This window comes from Dermochelys coriacea, chromosome 2 (genome assembly GCF_009764565.3).
Source record: "Dermochelys coriacea isolate rDerCor1 chromosome 2, rDerCor1.pri.v4, whole genome shotgun sequence".
Taxonomy (NCBI): Eukaryota; Metazoa; Chordata; order Testudines; family Dermochelyidae; genus Dermochelys; species Dermochelys coriacea.
In genome coordinates, this window is record NC_050069.1 from 26,492,695 (window position 1) to 26,511,183 (window position 18,489).

The window sequence follows — 18,489 nt, forward strand, 5'->3', positions numbered from 1 at the left end:
GGCAGCTCAATTCCCTGCCTACGGTGGGCGATATTCCCATCAAGGCAATCTGCCTAAACAGGCTGACATCTGCACTTTGCTTTTTCTTTGAAGGCTATGAAGAACATAATGGCCCACAGTTATAAGTTACCACACAGCTCTGTATAAGCAAGCACATTTATTCTTAAGTGGAAAGCATTACAGAGAAGACATTAAAAAACAATAAAAGAACCTACACACATGTTAAAAACTTTGCCATAGGCCACTCCAACTTCTGGCTCTGGTACATGCCAGTCCTTGAAAAACCACAACTGATTTTTACCCATGGTATGACAAGGTGGACTAGTCCCAGAGGCCCCTTTGATGGAGGCCTCAGTGTCCTGCTACACTTGTCCCAGGAACGAAGCAGTAGTGCAGTCCTCCAGGCAGGCTAGAGTGGCTGCAGGGGAAGCAGCCAATCAGACAGGCTTCAGAGAGCAGCAAATCAGGGCTCAGTAGGGCCCTATAAAAAGGAGCTGCAGAGCCAGAGACAGGCAGTTCCTTGCTTGAGCTAGGGAAATGCATATGGTAGTCCTAGCTGGCCAAAGAGAACTGCAGGACAATGGACAGCTCAGTGCTAGTAGGGACCAGGGGCACAAGGAAGAGGTGCTGGCTGCTGGGCCTGAGCTTAGAACAGTCTTGAGCTAAGGGTTAGGTGTCAGTGAAGGCTGGAGCTGCAGGGAAGTGGTCCAGGGAAATGAAGGCAGTTTTGCTAAATGGACACAGCAGCGCGTGGCAGCTATTCTTAGGGTCTGGGGGCTGGGACCTGGAGTAATGGGGGAGGGCCTACAATTGGACAGAAGTAAACCCCCAGAAGGAACTGAACTGTCAGGAGGCCCAGCTGGAGAGCTGAGGCCAGACCAGACTAAGAGGATAAAACCATTGCCTCCAGGAAGGAAGCCTGGGGAATATGGTCCAATACCAGGGCCAGGACTGGTTTTAAAGACTGCAGACACACCCGACCAGAAGGGGGCACTCATGAGGGGTGGGTGCCATGCCATTACACATGGTCATAACTGTCTCAGCTTCAAAACTGGAACCATCATGAGTAGTTCAGTCTTTCCTTTTCTACATCTCGGGCCTTTGATCTTGGCCTCATTCATGTTACAGGTGATTAGCAGACAATGGATCACTCCTCAGGACATAGCTTCAACGGCTGGGATTTTGTGTAACTGGAGGCAGGGAATTTGCATTCATCTCCTGCTAAATACTCCCTGTGTCTCACATCTCCCCCTCTCTCCCCCCCCGACCAGAAGTTACATGCAGTCCCGACCCACAATAATACACAAACTGTTTTTTTAATTCAATGAACCCGAAAGATATTTAAACTTTATTTAGTAAGGTCTCCCAAGAAAATGGCAGGAGATTGCCATATCTGTCACCACCTGAGACAGGGTGCTGGGCAGGAACTCCTGAGCCAGCCCTCTGTCACACAAGCTCTAATTAAGGGAGGTAAGTTGGAGCTGCTTCGAGAAACCTGCATCTGATTGGCAAATGGGAAACAACTCCCAGACTAATTATCCTGGTGCTACATACAGGCCCAGAGGAAGAAAGGAAGTGGGGAGCCAGAAAGTGGAAGGAGAGCAGTAGTTCTGCCCTCCTAGGTGCAGAAGCTGAGAAGTCCTCACAGCTGAAAACCCAAGCTGTATGTGGTGAGAAGATGGGGGGAGCGCACACTGTAAATAAACTGCACCAGTGTTTGCTGAGCCCCAGGGTCTCTGAGTAGTTTATGAACACAGCAGAGACAGGAGCAAAGGGGACCCAACACGGCTGCTACTCTGAAACCATCCTTATTGTATATCATTCTGATCCTTATCTATTTCCGCATTAGGGTGACCAGATGTCCTGTTTTTAATGGGAGAGTCCCATTTTTTGGGACTTTTTTTTTTATATAGGCGCCTATTACCCCTCACCCCCTGTCCCGTTTTTTCACAGTTCCTATCTGGTCACCCTATTCCTCATTCTGGTACATACTTCTCATTACTTTAAGTTATTTGTGAGGTTCTCTGTCCCATTGCAACTTTCCAACTGTCTCAATACCTGGTGGTTAGGCATTGTTTATTCCCTTTTTTAAAGTTTCATCATTTATACATTTTGGGTTAACACATTGTAAAAATATATCTTAAAAACAGCTTTCAAAATAGGATAAGTAAAATAGGTTAATACTGCACACTGAAATAACATTCTTTGTTAGACATCTTTATCTTAACTGCAAAGCATCATCTGATTAATAGATTCCAAGGCCAGAAGGGACCATTGTGATCATCTAGTCTGATCCCCTATATAACATAGGCCAGAGAGCTTGCCCAAAATAAATCCTAGAGCAAATCTTTTAGAAAAACATCCAATCTTGATTTTAAAATTGTCAGTGATGGAGAATCCACCACTACCTTGGTAAGAAAGAAAAGGAGTACTTGTGGCATCTTAGAGACTAACAAATTTATTTGAGCATAAGCTTTCGAGAGCTACAGCTCACTTCATCGGATGCATTCCTTTTTAATTATGATGTCAGAGTTGTTTCTGAGGCTGTGGATGGCATTGTGTTCTGCATGGCTGAGGTTATGGGGCAGGAGATGTTGCTTTTCCACAATTTCAGCCCGTGCACGTCGGCGGAAGCACTCTATGTAGAAGTCCAGTCTGATATTTTGACCTTCAAGAGGAGTCCACCCAGAATCCTTCTTTTTGTAGTGTAGGTAGGAAGGTCCCTGTGGGTTAATACGTTGGTTAGAAGTGTGTTGGAAATATTCCTTGAGTTGGAGACATCGAAAATAGGATTCTAGGTCACCACAGAACTGTATCATGTTCGTGGGGTGGAGGGGCAAAAGGAGAGGCCCCGAGATAGGACAGATTCTTCTGCTGGGCTAAGAGTATAGTTGGACAGATTAACAATATTGCTGGGTGGGTTAAGGGAACCACTGTTGTGGCCCCTTGTGGCATGTAGTAGTTTAGATAGTTTAGTGTCCTTTAGCGAAAGCTTATGCTCAAATAAATTTGTTAGTCTCTAAGGTGCCACAAGTACTCCTTTTCTTTTTTGTGAATACAGACTAACACGGCTGCTACTCTGATACCTTGGTAAGTTGTTCCAAAGGTTAATTACTCTCACCCTTAAAAAATGTATGCCTTATTTCCAATCTGAATTTGTCTAGCTTCAATTTCCAGCCATTGGACTGTGTTATGTTTTCCTCTGTTAGATTGAAAAGCCCATTATTAAATAGTGGACCCATTGTCTAGCAGCGGTCGCACCACTGCCAAATACAAAGATAAAATAACCCCTCTACTTCTACTCAAGACTCCACTGTTTATGCATCCAAGAAGCACCTTAGCTCTCAGTGCGACGTGGTGGCCAAAAGAGCCAGGTTCGGTTGATTAGCCACCATGATCCCCAAATCTAGTTCAGAGTCACTGCTTCCCAGGGTAGTATCCCCCATCATGTAAGTATGGCCTATATTCTTTTATCCTAGGTGTATACCTTTACATGTAGTTGTATTAAAACACATATTGCTTGCTTGCACCCAGCTTACTAAGTGATCCAGATTGCTCTGCATCAGTGATCTGTCCTCTTCATTATTTACCACTCCCCCAATTTTTGCGTCATTTGCAAACTTTATCAGTGATTTTATGTTTTCTTCTAGATCATCAATAAAACTTGTAAATAGCATAGGACCAAAAAAGAATCCATGCAGCACTCCCCTAGAAACGCACCAATTTGATGATGATTCTCCATTTATAGTACATTTTGAGACCTATCAGTTAGCCAGCTTTTAATCCATTTATGTGTGCCATGTTAATTTTTTATGTCTTTCTAGTTTTTTAACCAAAATGTCATGTAGTACTAAGTCAAATGCCTTATAGAAGTCTAAATATATTATATCAACATTAGAATCTTTAGCAACCAAACTTGTAATCTCATCAAAAAAGATGAGTTAGCTTGACAGGATCTGTTTTTCATAAGCCCTTGTTGACTGGCATTAAATATATTATCCTTCTTTATTAATTGAGTCTCGCATCAGTAGTTCCACTATCTTGCCTGACATAGGTGTCAGATTGACAGGCCTATTATTATCTGTGTCATCCTATTTACCCTCTTTAAATATTGGCACAATATTAGCTTTTTTCCAGTCTTCTGGAACTTCCCCAGTGTTCCAAGACTTATTGAAAATCAGCATTAATGATTCAGCAAAATCCTCACCCAGCTCTTTCAAACCTCTTGGATGGAATTTATCAGGATCTGCTGACTTTACAATGTCTAACTTTTGTAGCTGCTGTTTAGCATTGCTCCCGGGAAAGCCTTAACATCTTTCTCGGCCCATTAGCTATCAACAGATGCCCCACCTTCGTTCATAGTAACAGCCTTTTTAAATATGCACACAGCTTAAAACTGTAAACAATAATTACTTTAAACAGCAGTTGTGTGACTTTGTATGCAGATCCCTATTATTATAGAAGTATCTGTATAAAGCATAGAAAAAAATAGCACACACAACATTTGTTTTTGGCCATTTTGCTGCTTCACCATACATCTTAAGTGACAAAACAATACAATGCCACCCAGGATCACCTGTCACAATCACTGCCTTAAAGCTCACTTTTGTCCAGCTTTGTGTGAAACAAAAAAACTTCAAAAACAGATTCCAACGTGAAACTGCAGAACTAAATTAATTTGCAAACTAGACACGATCAGATTAGGCCTGAATAAAGACTGGGAGTGCTTGGGTCATTACAAAACCTAAACCTAATTTCCCCAATTCTGATTTCTCCCTACTGTTACTCACACCTTCTTGTCAACTGTCTGAAACGGGCCACTCTCATTTCCACTTCAAAAGCTATTTTTCCTCCCTTGGTATCCTGCTGTCAATTGAATTGTCTCGTTAGACTGACCTCACACTTGGTAAGGCAACTCACATCTTTTCATGTATTTATATCTGCTCCTGTATTTTCCACTCCATGCATCTGATGAAGTGGGTTCTAGCCCATGAAAGCTTATGCCCAAATACATTTGTTAGTCTCTAAGGTGCCACAAGGACTCCTTGTTGTTTTTACATCTCCATCGTGCTGCAACTGATTGAGAGTTTCCTTGGCTTTAAATGGCTATTACACATTTGTATGACATGAATACCTTTCGCTCTTACAAGAACTTTTAGGCTCAATGTTAAAGGATTAATATGTATATCAAGGGTGGGAATATATTATTGTAATTTCTCAGTTAAAACTCTAATTGGTCTGGTTTCACCTCAGGGCATTGCAACATCTTTGTAGATGATTGTATACTTAATTATGCATCTGGTGGAAAGAAAGGTAACTAGCCTTTACTCAGAAGTTTATCATTTCCTTTCAACCCCCGGGATATCTTAAAGAATCAGGGATGGTCACAGGTATTCTCTGGTGTTGTAGTGGGTGTGGGCTGATCAGGAATGGGAGGTGATTGATTTGTATGCTGACCATGTGTCATGGATTTCTTTATAGTCCACTATAGGAGTTGCTAAGGTTACATTAGACCAGTAATGGGCAAACTGCAGGCCACACACAGCCTGTCAGGGTAATCTGCTGGCGGGCCACAAGACAGTTTGTTTACATCAACCATCCGCAGCTCCCAGTGGCCGGGAACGGCAAACTGCAGCCACTGGGAACTGCGGGCGGCAGTGCCTGCAGACAGTCAATATAAACAAACTGTCTCGCGGCCCATCAGTGGATTATCCTGATGGGCCGCAGGTTGCCCACCACTGCATTATACAGCTCTACATGTGTAATGCTAATTCCTAAAACACAGGCATTCACAATGTATGTGAAAAACTTCACTGCTTCTCCCTCCCCCACCACCAAGCACTTTATTTTAGCAAGAATTTTAGCTAATAACCAATACATTTTTAACATAACTAAAGGAAAATAATATAAAACTTAAAACAGTTTTTGTGGTGCATACTATTTTGCAGACATAGCCATTATTATATTATTGTAACATCAATTCAATTTTTTTGCAAATGTCGGTTATAAATATATCTCCATGTATTTCTGTCTCAGTGAATAATTTAACTACAAAGTTTTTTTTTTCTATGAATCAAAACTTTTTGTCCGAAGGAAGAAAAAACTATAAGGCAGAAACTTCAAAATTAATGTAAAATAATATTAATAAGATCATAGCCTTTTCTTAAGTTGTATTAACTATTAAATTCTAATATAGCTATGAGTGTACTACAGATAAATATTGTATTTTGCTTGGCTAGTTATTCTGCTAATTGTTAAACCTAAAAATAAATGTATTTTTAAAGAAGTTTCTATCTTTTGTCATAACCAGTTTATTAGCCTTGAGGTAAGCCTTCATCCAGTTTATTAGCCTTCATCCACAGCGGTGGGTAATTGTATACCTCTCTTTGTATGGGCTGTCTTACTAACTGTTTAATTAATAAATCATCTTTGATTGGATTTATCCAAAGTCTGTCATTATTAAATAAATCTCAGCTCAAGGGAGCATTACTCATTGAACCTATAATCACAATTAAAATTGCTGTTGATTTTTGGTTATTGATTCCTGACAGATTATGGATAATTGATTATTGACTATGAACCAGAAACCCAATAGGCAGCTATTGATTGGTCTGGCAGGGTGGAATCATGATCTGCCTGCCAGCAGTAGGACTAAATAGTACCAAGGATTGGAGTCTTGCTAGGATGTTCATAGCGCCGCAGCACACCCTGTTCACAGGCTTTCAGATCCATTTCTATATCGATACATACGTGCATATCAGAACAGAATAAATAAACGGAACACCACTTTGGGGTTAATATCAGAACATCGGCAGGCTGGACACAGACTGTCAAACTACAGGAAAGGTCTTCCATAGCCGTTGGTAATTGTGTGTGTCATTGCTCATGTGCTGTCTTTGCTAACTATTAGATTAATATAGCCAATCAATGCTGACTTATTTGAGGTCTGTTATTATTAACCAAATCTGAATTTGAGAGCCTGCCATTCATTAAATATATAAATGCAATTACAATTCCTATCAGTTACTGACTGCTGATTAACTGGTAATTGATTATTGACAAGTTGATTATCAACATCCCTGAAGAAAGGAGAGGGGAGATCATGGGGAGCACTCCCATCCTCAGCAGAGGAGGGGGAGCTGCACTCCACCTTTCCTCTGCCCTGCCCCGACCCATTGAGCCCCATGGGCACCACAGGGGGAAGGGTCTAAAGAGCAGAAGGGAGTGGGAAGAGCATGAAGCAAAGCTACTTCTATATCTCCTAGCTGGTGTCTGACAGCTTTGGCTCCCCTTGGCCAGTGACAATGGGACAGGAGAATCCAGGCCCTATGTTTGGATTTGAAGGAATCTTTCCAGTGATTTGAATATAATGGGATCAGTAAAGCAGGCAGTCCTGACCAGTGATGTTACAAGCAGAAGGCCCTGCTTTGCAGGACTTGGATTGCCGAAACTTTTCGTGCTGGTTTATATCATGGTGCTAGATGCGGGTAAAACTGATTAAATCATGTACAAGAGTGCACTCCCTTTGTTGTTGGTCCTAACTTGACCTTTTTCCAGGGAATTGATTGAGCAATAAGCATGTGGGTGATGGGGACAGCTTATTAGAGTACCAGGCTGACAAGCTGAACTACAAGGAATAGTTTGTCTTTACAATAAGCGTACATTTGCATAGCACATTGCTGACTTGTTATTTCTCTTAAAATACATTATAATTGCCTTTCGCGAGGTGAGCTTATATTTACTGTTTGTTTGTTTTTTTTACAGCCCCAACAGAGACTTCTCCATAAACACTACCAGCCTCTAAAGCTTCTGTCCTGCCAGGTGATATGAAAATGAACTTTACTTCGTGAAAAGCATAACAAATGACACTGCCAGAAGGTGACCATGGAGAATTGAAAGATTAAATGAAATACAACCATTCAGTCAAGATGATGCATTCTGGAAAGTCCTGGTTTGCTGTGGAATTAAAATGTGGTGCATAAAATACAGTGCTAATTTGTTCAAAGTTGTCATTGACAGACCATTAGCTGGAAAACTGTTTCCAGTTTTCATCACTGTGCATAACTGTGAGTTCCCTTTAGGGGACTATCTGTGCCCTTCACTGGAAGTCCTGTTTTAGCATGGCAACTACTGGATTATTTTATGATGTATGCAGATGGCATGATGATGTTTTAGGAAAAACTTAGAGCAGTTTTCCAACCTCCATAAAAATGTTCACAATATTACACCCCCGATAGGAATGTAAATGTCTTGTATATGTTAGTTATGCAGTCTAATGGTATTCTGTTTAACTATATGTGATCTCCACACAGAAGAGTTAGCACATTTTATACATGTCAGGAAAGGTATTTTCTTTATTTCAATACTAAAATATGTTTCAGTACCTACACTGAGACTGTATCTAAAATAGAGCCCGTACTTGCATATATTCACAGATTCATGGGAGATTGCATAGATAGATTTGCTCATGGCAAGTATGCCACTAGACATATTTTATTGAGCCTTACTGTACAGCTCTCATGGAGGTAGCCAGGAGTAGGGGATGTTGAATGGACTATCGGACATCATGTCTGCTGTCCCCCACCCCCACAATAAACCAAGCAGTCCACATTTCTGTTGTGCTAATGTGAGGTTCCCATTAAATTGTAAAGGAAAAGATCCCTTCTCTGAGATGCGTTGTGCCTATGGCTTCGCTCTACATTAAACACAAGAGAGACTGGAGAAATTCTGGTACTTGTGCTAATCACTATTTGGCGGGGGAGGGTAAGGAATCACAACTTGCAGAGGCCGAACAAAACCTCTTGAAGATAATAAAGAGTGAGAGGTGCACTAGATGCTCCCACTCTGTACGAATCCTCATACAGGACAGATACCTCCATTAACATTTTCTCCTCTTTCTACCCAAAACATTTTTTTTTTTTACTCTGAACTGGGGTTAAAGTAAATGGTTCTAATAACCCTTTGGGCATTCTGTAGCAGGCTCAAGACTGTTGCATTCAAACTGAGCATTGTTATTTGTTGTTCAGTCTCTAAGTGGCTGACATCATGGGTTGTGTCACAGCTGGCTGTGGTACAGTTTTTATCCACGGGGACTTGCAGGAAGTACTTTTCATCCCACCCCTCACATTGGGACCTATTTGAAACAGACTATTTACAATGAAGTAAATTAAATAGTCAGCAGCATCACAAGGGACCAGCCTGGTGGTTCTTGCAGTTCCTAAATCAAAGATGCCACTTTGGGTAGCCACAGAACATCTTTCTCTCCAACCTAATGGACTAACACTTAGTCCATCTGCCAAACCTGTAGAGAGCCTTCCATGTTGGAGACTTAGATACCAATAGAGGAGAGAAGATGAATCTTCATGGGATAACAGTAAGACAAAGGGATATTTTTGAGGGAGTTCATGTGGTACACTTTTAGAAGCTATTCTATACACTACTAGTGATTGTAAGATCAACCAGCTAGAGCACCAGTGCACCCAAAGTGTATATTTTTGGCTTTTTCAGATGGGTGTGGATTTATGTCAGAACTTTTCACCTATCCCTGGTATGTAAACAGTATATATACTTTTTGGACAGATATAAAAAAATTAGGCTCAGCATGTTGGCTACTGTATAATATCAATTTAGAACACAATTACAATTAGTTATGGCCAAGATTTTCAAAATTGTCTCATGATTGTTGGGTTCTTAACTTGACACCTTAAGGGAGCCTGATTTTCAGAAAATTCTGAAAACCAGGTCTCTCTAAAGTTTCTCAAATTGGGCATCCAGAACTTTCAGGCATCCAGAATCACAAGTCACTCTTGAAAATTGTGGCCTTTAATTTAGATTGGTTAGAAAAACTCCAATAAAGAATAATATCGTCTGAGTGCAAATATGATAAGAATAATATCATCTAAGTGCAAAGTTGCTAGAGCAATACTTTAGCAATGTGTACTTTTTAGAGTTGCCCATAGTATTGCAAGTTGACTTTTTTTAGAAATTGGTCATGTGCATTGCAGCATTTCATTAAAAGTTTTAGCACATTTTATAGCCCTTTCCTATTCTGTTTTAGAATGAATTCTGGGAACTGAGATCTGTCATTTTTGTAGGTCACTTATATTACTATTGCTGTTTAAAAAAAACTTTATTGGTTTGTTTAAAACAAAACAAAAAGAGAGAGAGAGATATTTAAATGTTAAGGATCCTCTTTTACTATACTCAAGTTTATTACATAGTGATACATACTAGAATAATTCAAATGATAAAGTTAAGATTGTCACAGATCATTATACTATATGGGCGTGAGAGAAAAAGATTAGTTAGGTAATACGTTTTTATATCAATGTTAGTTTTAAACGTCTACTAGTACATGGGCATGAACTTAGATGTCTGAACTAATCCGCTTAAAACAGTTTGTTTTAAATGATTCCCGGGGTTTAGTTAGGAGGATCTGGGAAATAGAGGCACTGAGAAATGTGAAAATAAGGGCCAAGTCCTGGTCTAACTGAATTCAGTGGAGTTTTTCCAGAGATTTTAGGAGGCCACTGTTTGACTCTATGTTTGAAACTTATTTAGGCCTCAATCCTACAAAGACCTATGCATGTGAAAGACTTCAAGCATAAGGATTCTCCCACTCACGTGTGTAAGTGTCTACAGAAGCAGGGCCATAAGGAGCTTACTGTGTGTTTGATTTGTATTTAACTAGTAACCATGTTTAATCACTGTTACTCTCCGAAAATAGGCCATGCTTCCTCAGGGATATTTATGGAATTATTATACATCCAATGAACAATTGTCTGAATCCCAACACATTCCTCTGAAAAGTGTGTAATATAAATAAGGGTAGGAAGGGGGTTACATTAGTGTGAATGGAGCTGAGTACTGTGTTGTGTGAGAGGCTACGGAAAGCTTTCATGTTTTTATGCTGAACACCTTATTAATAGCAGACCCCCTCCACTTTTCCCTGGGTCCCAAGAATAGATCCATGGAAAGAATGCTCTGTCTATAGTCATAATTAATTTATAGCAAGGGTGCCAAGACTAAGCCAACATGAAAGATAAGGAATAAATTCATTCCTGCAAAAGGAAGTGAATTTAAATATGCTCATAGCCATTAGTTCTGTGCAAAAGCAGAGTAGGAGACTAATGCCATTGTGTTAGAATAGCAGATCTCACTCAGCCCTATGGAGGTAGGGGTGTGTGTGTGTGTGTGCATGCGTATGTGAGAGAGAGAGAGAGAGAGAGAGATGTGGTTAATTTAATAATGTGGGTGGGTGTGTACTTTGCATTATCACACAGTATCACCATTAAATTTACCACTGTGACACTGGCAATTGAACTACCACAGACTTAACTACTACCTCTAAAATACGGGTAAACAATAATAGTATCACTAGCAGAATCCTCCTAGCTCAGCACTCAGTCCTGCAGCCTTGCTCCCATGAATGGTCCGATTGCCTGCTACCCTTATTCACCTGGATCCATATGTGAGTAAAAGCTGCAGCATCAGACCTTCACTAAGGAGTTTTCACAGAGGCCAAGCCATCTTAACTACTTCATATAATGTCTTTTCTTATACTAGGAGGGCAAAGGAATCACCAGCCTATGTAGGAAACTATACTACAGATGAAAATACGTTGTGTGCTTTTTATTCCCTATTTTTAGCTGTATCGCTTGCTTTGTCTGCAACTGTCACATAATTGATTTGTTAAGAAAGATAAAGACTGACAGGCAAGAAGCTTGCAAAAGTTCTATTAGCTCTTCGGTTTTGCCAATCCATCTGTATCCAAGTGCATTAGCAGGTTCATTCTTTGCACTATTTTCCTCTCTATTTTTTAAGAGTAATTTTGTGACTTTACAACTAGACTTAAAGCAGCTGTAGACTGTTTTAAATAGAGGTTAACCTTTGAGAGTGACATAATTCTTTATTTTATAAGGGCTGTGGGGCAGATCCCCAGCTGGCATAAAACCGCAAAGCTTCACTGAAGTTGTTGGAGCTTCACTGATTTATGTGAGCTGTAGATCCAACTTCATTTTGCTGGTTTTTCTTAAAACAAAATAACAAAAACACTAGATAGGTCAATTATTCAAAAATTACTCACACATGGAAAAAAATCTTGCATGTTTTACCTCTGTACTCTTATAACAAATAGTATCTTTGTAAACTCAGTCTCAATGAAAGCCCTCGATACCTGGCTATGGTAAATTGGCTTTCATCTCTAGACTGTGATCAATATAAGATTTTAATTTAAAAATAAAAGAGTCCTGTGGTTTAATGAGGGTTGATAAAGCCAAAGAAGTAAGATTGCTGTTGACATTATCTACTGTAAACTTTGGGAAAGATGTTTTGAATACAAAACACCCCAATACATAACAAATGGAAAAACAGGGAACCTCACATCAATGTGTACAAATCAGAATTTAAGATATGCAGATGATTGATAAGAGAAGCTAAAGGTATCAGTGAAAAATCTTTGGTCAGTCGTGTTAAGGATGATAAGAAGGAATTATTTAAATATATAATGAACCACTGAAATCTTAGCAAATTATCTAGGTCCAATACTAGCCAAATATGGTAAAACTATCAATCCTGGTGCAGGACAGGCATAAGTATTCAACAAATATTTCTGTTTTGTGGTCAGAAAGAAGCAGAATAGTGTAGTCAGATCTTACAGTGATAATTAAATACTTTCTATTCCATCAGTCACTAGAGAGAATGTTAAACAGCAAGTATTAAAGATAAACATTTAAAAAGTGTGGGACTGGATAACTTATACCCAAATGTATTAAAAAAATTTACTATGGAGCTCTATGAATCATTAATGTTGTGGTTTTGTTTTTAAACAAATTTTACAACACTGGGGAAGTTTCAGAGAACTGAAAAAAGGCCAGTGTTGTGCCCGTGTTTAAAAAGAGTAAATGAGATGACTTGGGAAACTGTAGGCTGGTTATCATGACATCAATCCTGGGCAAAATCTTGGTCAGGTTGATGCGGAATGCTGTCAGCAAAGAATTTAAAAATGTTTGCATAATTAATGCTGATCAGCATGGTTTTATAGAGCTTGTCAAACAAATTTGATATCATTTTTGTGAAATGACAAGTTTGGTTAACAAGGTAACTATTTTGACATAATATACTTATATTTCTGTAGGTAATTTGACTTAGTCCTGCATTGTATGAAGTGTAGTTGCAGCCGCGTCAGTCCCAAGACTTTAAAGAGATAAGGTGGGTGAGGTAATGTCTTTTATTGGATCAACTACTGTTGGTGAGAGAGACAAAGCTTGAAAGCTTGTCTCTCTTTACCAACAGAAGTTGGTGCAATAAAAGATATTAACTCACCCACCTTTTCTCTCTTAGTCTTGCATGACATTCTGATTAAAAATAGCACAAAATCAATGAAGCTCATATTAAATGGATTGAAAATTGGTTAACTGATAGATTTTGAAAGTAATTGTAAATGTGAAATTGTAATCCATATTTCGAGAGGGGATCTGCAGGGATCATCTCTTGGTCCAATGTTGTTCAATATCTTTATCAATTATCTTGGAAAAAATATATAACATGCAAAATTTACAGATGACACAAGAATTGGTGGAGCTGTAAATAATGGCATGACCTGAATCTCTTAGTAATATGGTCTCATTTGAACAACATGTGTTTTAAAACAGACAAATACAACGTCATCATCTAGAAACAACGAATGCAGGTCACACTTATGAGATGGGGGACTATATCTTAGAATGTAGTGACACTAAAAAGGATTTGGGGTTATCATAGGAAATTGCTATAAGAATGATTTGAGGGCTGGGGAAAAAGGCCTTAAACTGACAGAATAAAGACACTCAATCTGTTCAGTTTATTGAAAAGTAGGTTAAGAGGTGACTTGACCATGGTCAACAAGTACCTACCAGGGGAAGAATTTTCTGATGGCAGGGAGCTCTTTAATCTAGCAGAAAAATGATATAACAAGATCCCATGGTTGAAAGTTGAAATTAGACAAATTTATACTAGAAATAAGCAACAAATTTTCAACAGTGAAGGTAATTAACATTTGGAACAACTTATATAGGGATGTGGTGGATTCTCCATCACTTGAAGTCTTTAAATCAAGTCTGAATGCCTTTCTGAAAGATATGCTATAGCTCATACAATGTATGGGTTTGATGCAGCAATTATTGTGAAAGATTCTTTTGTCTGTAGTAAGAGGATGGGTGAGGGGCTTATAAGTACCCACAGAGACTTACTCAGATAGAATTCTATTGATTTTAATGTGTTAGTTTACAGTAGTAGAAATTATGTATGCAGATCGACTTTGAGATAAATGTCAGTGGGACTGCTTGTAAAGGACGGTAAGACTGAACATGATTGAAGGGGACAGAACTGGGTCCAAAATGACTATTAAAAAAGAAGAACAAGTCTGTGTTCTTCTACAAGTAACATCTTGGGGCCAAATCATGCACTCAAATCATTGGGTTCAGTGAGAGTTTTGTCTGAGTAAGGAGTAAGAATGGCAGAGTTTTGGCACTGGATTAGAAAAGTGGTATTCTACAGTAAAGAAACTTTCTCTGCCTGTACATTCTGAATATTTTTGTTTTGGAAAAATTTTAAAATTTTTGTTTAAAAATTAAACTTTTTTAATTTGTGGGTTTTTTCATTTTTATATTTGATTATTTAATGATATCAGTCGTACTCGCTACCGATGTCATTAAATAATAATAGTAGTACTACTAACATGTCATATTGTGACGAGTCAAAATCTATATTTTATTTTTAAAATCATTAAGCTCTGCTGCTATTCAGTGCTGATTAAAACATCATCTCTTCTTTTTTTCAGAGTGTCTCCTGTTTGTGTTGTATTGAAACAGTGTGACATTTTGAACAAGATAGGCACTCCATGTACAAATTAGAGGAGCAGATGTTTTCAATAGCTTTGTGTTAGCCTGGAATCATTTTTCTAGAATATTGTCAATAGCTGCTCCTCTAATTAGTAAAATAAGAGAATACTGTGACTATTATATTTGACATGATATGTCATGTTGTGCACTTCTACTATTGATGTGTCATGAAATACCTTTATTTTTACATTAACATCAAACTGAAAAATTTAAAAATAAAATTTTGAATTAAAAATTTTGTTTTGAAACTAAGTTTTGAAATTTTTCCAAAACAAAATTTTCAAAAAGATTTATTTTCATATAGAAAATCATGTTTTCTGTTGGAAATTTTGTTCAAATAGATACAAGTTCACAAAAAACTTGGATTAGTCAAAATGGCATTTTCTCATGGAAAACTGTTTTGACTAAAATTTTCTAACCAACTTCAGCAGTAAGCACGCCAACTTTAGCAGTAAGAAAGCTTTTGCATGATTCACCCCTTATAGTGGTCAGTTTGAATTTTGGTGCTTTAAAAATAAGTAACAGAGCACTCAGTTTCTGATGCAAGTTTCACAAAACAATGTTTTGATGGGAGTACTATAAGCAGAGGATTTAATACCTGCCTTTTACAGGTCTTCAGTATTCTGGGGGGGAAACAGGATATATGTTGTTTAGAATAGACGATAACTAAACTCAGCCAAAGAAAAAAAGCAATGTATTTACATTTAACTACCAGAAGGTGATGTAGGCAGACTGATGTAGGCAGGTTGAAAACCTTAGCCAAAAAGCAGGGCTAAAACTGAGAACCTAGTCAAGAAGGTAAAGATCTTTTGGATTCTTGCTGTAATCCAACATAAAAAGAAATTAGTTTGGGTTAGATTTACTCCTTAAAGAACGCTAGCCCACATCGGTCAGCCATGGAATGAATTTCACGCAGTCACTAGCTTACGTTTGTGATAGCTTTTAAGCATCTTTCGTATTCTGAACAACCTTGCAGCCCACAAAGGAGAACTGTCCTTAGAAGGCATGTTTGAGGTCATAGTTTGGACAAAGAAAGGAGCTGATGTTTCAGATGGCTGTATAATGACAGCTTCTGCTCTAAAAGCAGGATTTTGAGTATTATTATACAACATCCAGGCTTAGCTTGAGAATGAGATGTAAAGCTTCTTTCTGATTTTTAAGTGAAGAATATACACCGAATACATCTAAAAAATTCCACTGTGCAGTTATTGTTGCACATCTAATCATATTATTTCTATTCAACACTTGCAGTGAATTCATCTATTTAATTTGGTGGCTAATGACATTAAATAGCTATACACAAATTTTTAGCAAAGGGAGATCGATACTGTAGCAAAACTGCATATGAGCAATAAAAGCTGTGTAGAGAAAAATATTGATCCACCAGGTTGAATGCTTGGGGGTTTTGTTTGTTTGGAGCATGCATTTATACATCCGTGCAGAGGTTCTCCCTTATTGAGCCTGGCTCTGATTTCAAGAATAGTGCAGATGAAGGGATGTTCAGAGTCCTCTTATTTTACCACCTGATCCTCATTTGCTATATCCAGTAGCCGCTATTTCTATGTTATTCTTCTGAGAAGGGTGGAAGAGAGATCTGAGTGACCTCCACTAAGATCAATGTCATGCCATAAGCATGTGATCTTCCAACCACTGCTAAAAATCCTGTCACAGGAGGTACTCATTTATAACCCTTCTCCCTCCTGTAAATTGGCTTCAGCTCCACTGACCCAGATAAGAGAGAGAGAGAGAGAGAATCTTGTGCCATGCTGTGAACAAGCTTACATCTTAGTCCTGTAAGACCTGAATGGAAGTTAAGGGCACTCAGCACTTTGCCCAATCAGACGCTAGCAGTGTAAATACCCTGATTGCTAGAGGCCAGTGAAAGTTTGAAGCTGACAAGTTGAGGGCCACTGAGAACAGGTTAACTGCACTCTTTTGATGAGTTATTACTGTATATTGGGCTCAACTCAAAATTAAGATGAAATGCACAGCACAATATCAGACAACGTGAAGTAAATGAATGACTGTGCTCCCTCTAAGATGGGACATAAACTGCTAAGGATGGCTTCTCTTATTTTGCATTAAGCCACTACGAAAGAAAAATGCTATGAGTAAAATAATTAATTATCTACCTTTTCATGGCATTTCAGAATCGGGGAAAAAACCAAGATAGCATTCAACATTAAGATTTCACACACCCCAGTAATTAGCATGGTATAACGCTAGCATTTCCTCCAACACTGAAATATAGATCTGATCTCATTATACTCAATGGAAAGATGCTTGTTAACTTCAGAAAGCATTGCATCTGGCCACTTAATCCTTTCAAGACTCTAGGTATGTAGGTCCAGATTTTTAAAACTTGACTTTCTTTTTTGCACTCACAAATCAATGTGAAGGCAGTTGTTTGTAGGTGAAAATGAAAGCATGTAGACATGCAACTACCTGTTCACTCCTACAAACTAGGCAAGGTAAGCTAAAATGTTAAAAATAACCTCTAATTTTGACAGGTTTCAGAATAGCAGCGGTGTTAGTCTGTATTCGCAAAAAGAAAAGGAGTACTTGTGGCACCTTAGAGACTAACAAATTTATTTGAGCATAAGCTTCCGTGAGCTACAGCTCTGTTTTTAGCAGTTCAACTTTGGGACCTTGGCCTTGATTTTTAGAAACGCCGAACACCCGCCGCAGAAATTTAAGTCAATGGCTTATCATATCCAAGGTATGTTAAACTAAGCAACCAAAAAATCCATGGCCCCTTTTCAGAATTTGGCTGCAGGCATGGCCTCATTTGCATTCACAAATAATGGCAGTGTCAGTTGTTTGTGGATGCACATTTCAGACACAGAAAGGTAGGCCAGGTTAGTTCCTTTGAAAATCATGGGCTAGATTTATAACAGGGGAATGGGATGCGAGGGAGGTGAGGTTCTATGCTCAGTGTTTTGCTGGAAGTCAGAGTAGATGATCATAGCCTTTCATACCCTTCTAGCCTTGAAATCTATGAATCCTCAGCTGGATTCTGCTGAATCGCTGTCGCTCCATTGATTTCACTGCCAGTTTGCACCAGTTGAGGATTTGGCTCCAGGCCTTTATCTCCTCTTAAGTATATACATGGCTGACTGCTAGCACACTAAGGGTTAATGAGTTGTTTTACTCATAGGTCTCAGTGAAGAGTGGTTCCTCCCAGCACTAAACTTTTTAAAGACAGAGGCAAATAAGGCGGCATAATCAAGAGTGTGCCTTTTTGTTGGATGTACACTGTTTCTTCCCAGGCACCCAAGGGTTTTAATCTGTAGCGCAGTTCATTTTTTCTCAAAACACAGGAATCATTGTACAATCCAATTCTGAGTGGCTGTCAATGTTAATTCCACTTTATCGTTTTTATATTTCCTCTGTTTTCCCAAGTCAAGATGAATTGTTTTAATCATGAAATTAAAATTACTATCAAGTTTTTGGTATCTTTGGGCATGATATCTGGAAGCTTTGGAAATCTGCTTTATCATTTTGTATATTGGACAATTTTGTACTCTGCATTGTTTGACTTCATTTGTGCATGGCAATGTAATTAAAATATGAAATTTTTACTCTACTGTAAAAGTGTTTTGTTTGATTT

General features: G+C 38.7%; 1 protein-coding gene across 2 annotated transcripts in view; it reads left to right on the forward strand.

The window, feature by feature from the left end:
• Positions 1–18,285, forward strand: part of SAMD12 (sterile alpha motif domain containing 12) — a 248,251-nt gene extending 229,966 nt beyond the window's left edge. For both annotated transcript variants that reach the window (XR_006278676.1, XR_006278677.1), the window contains exons 5-6: positions 7,765–17,389; positions 17,493–18,285. The gene's annotated coding sequence lies outside the window, so the exon portion shown is untranslated. The remainder of the gene's footprint in view (positions 1–7,764; positions 17,390–17,492) is intronic.
• The last annotated feature ends 204 nt before the right edge of the window (positions 18,286–18,489 follow it).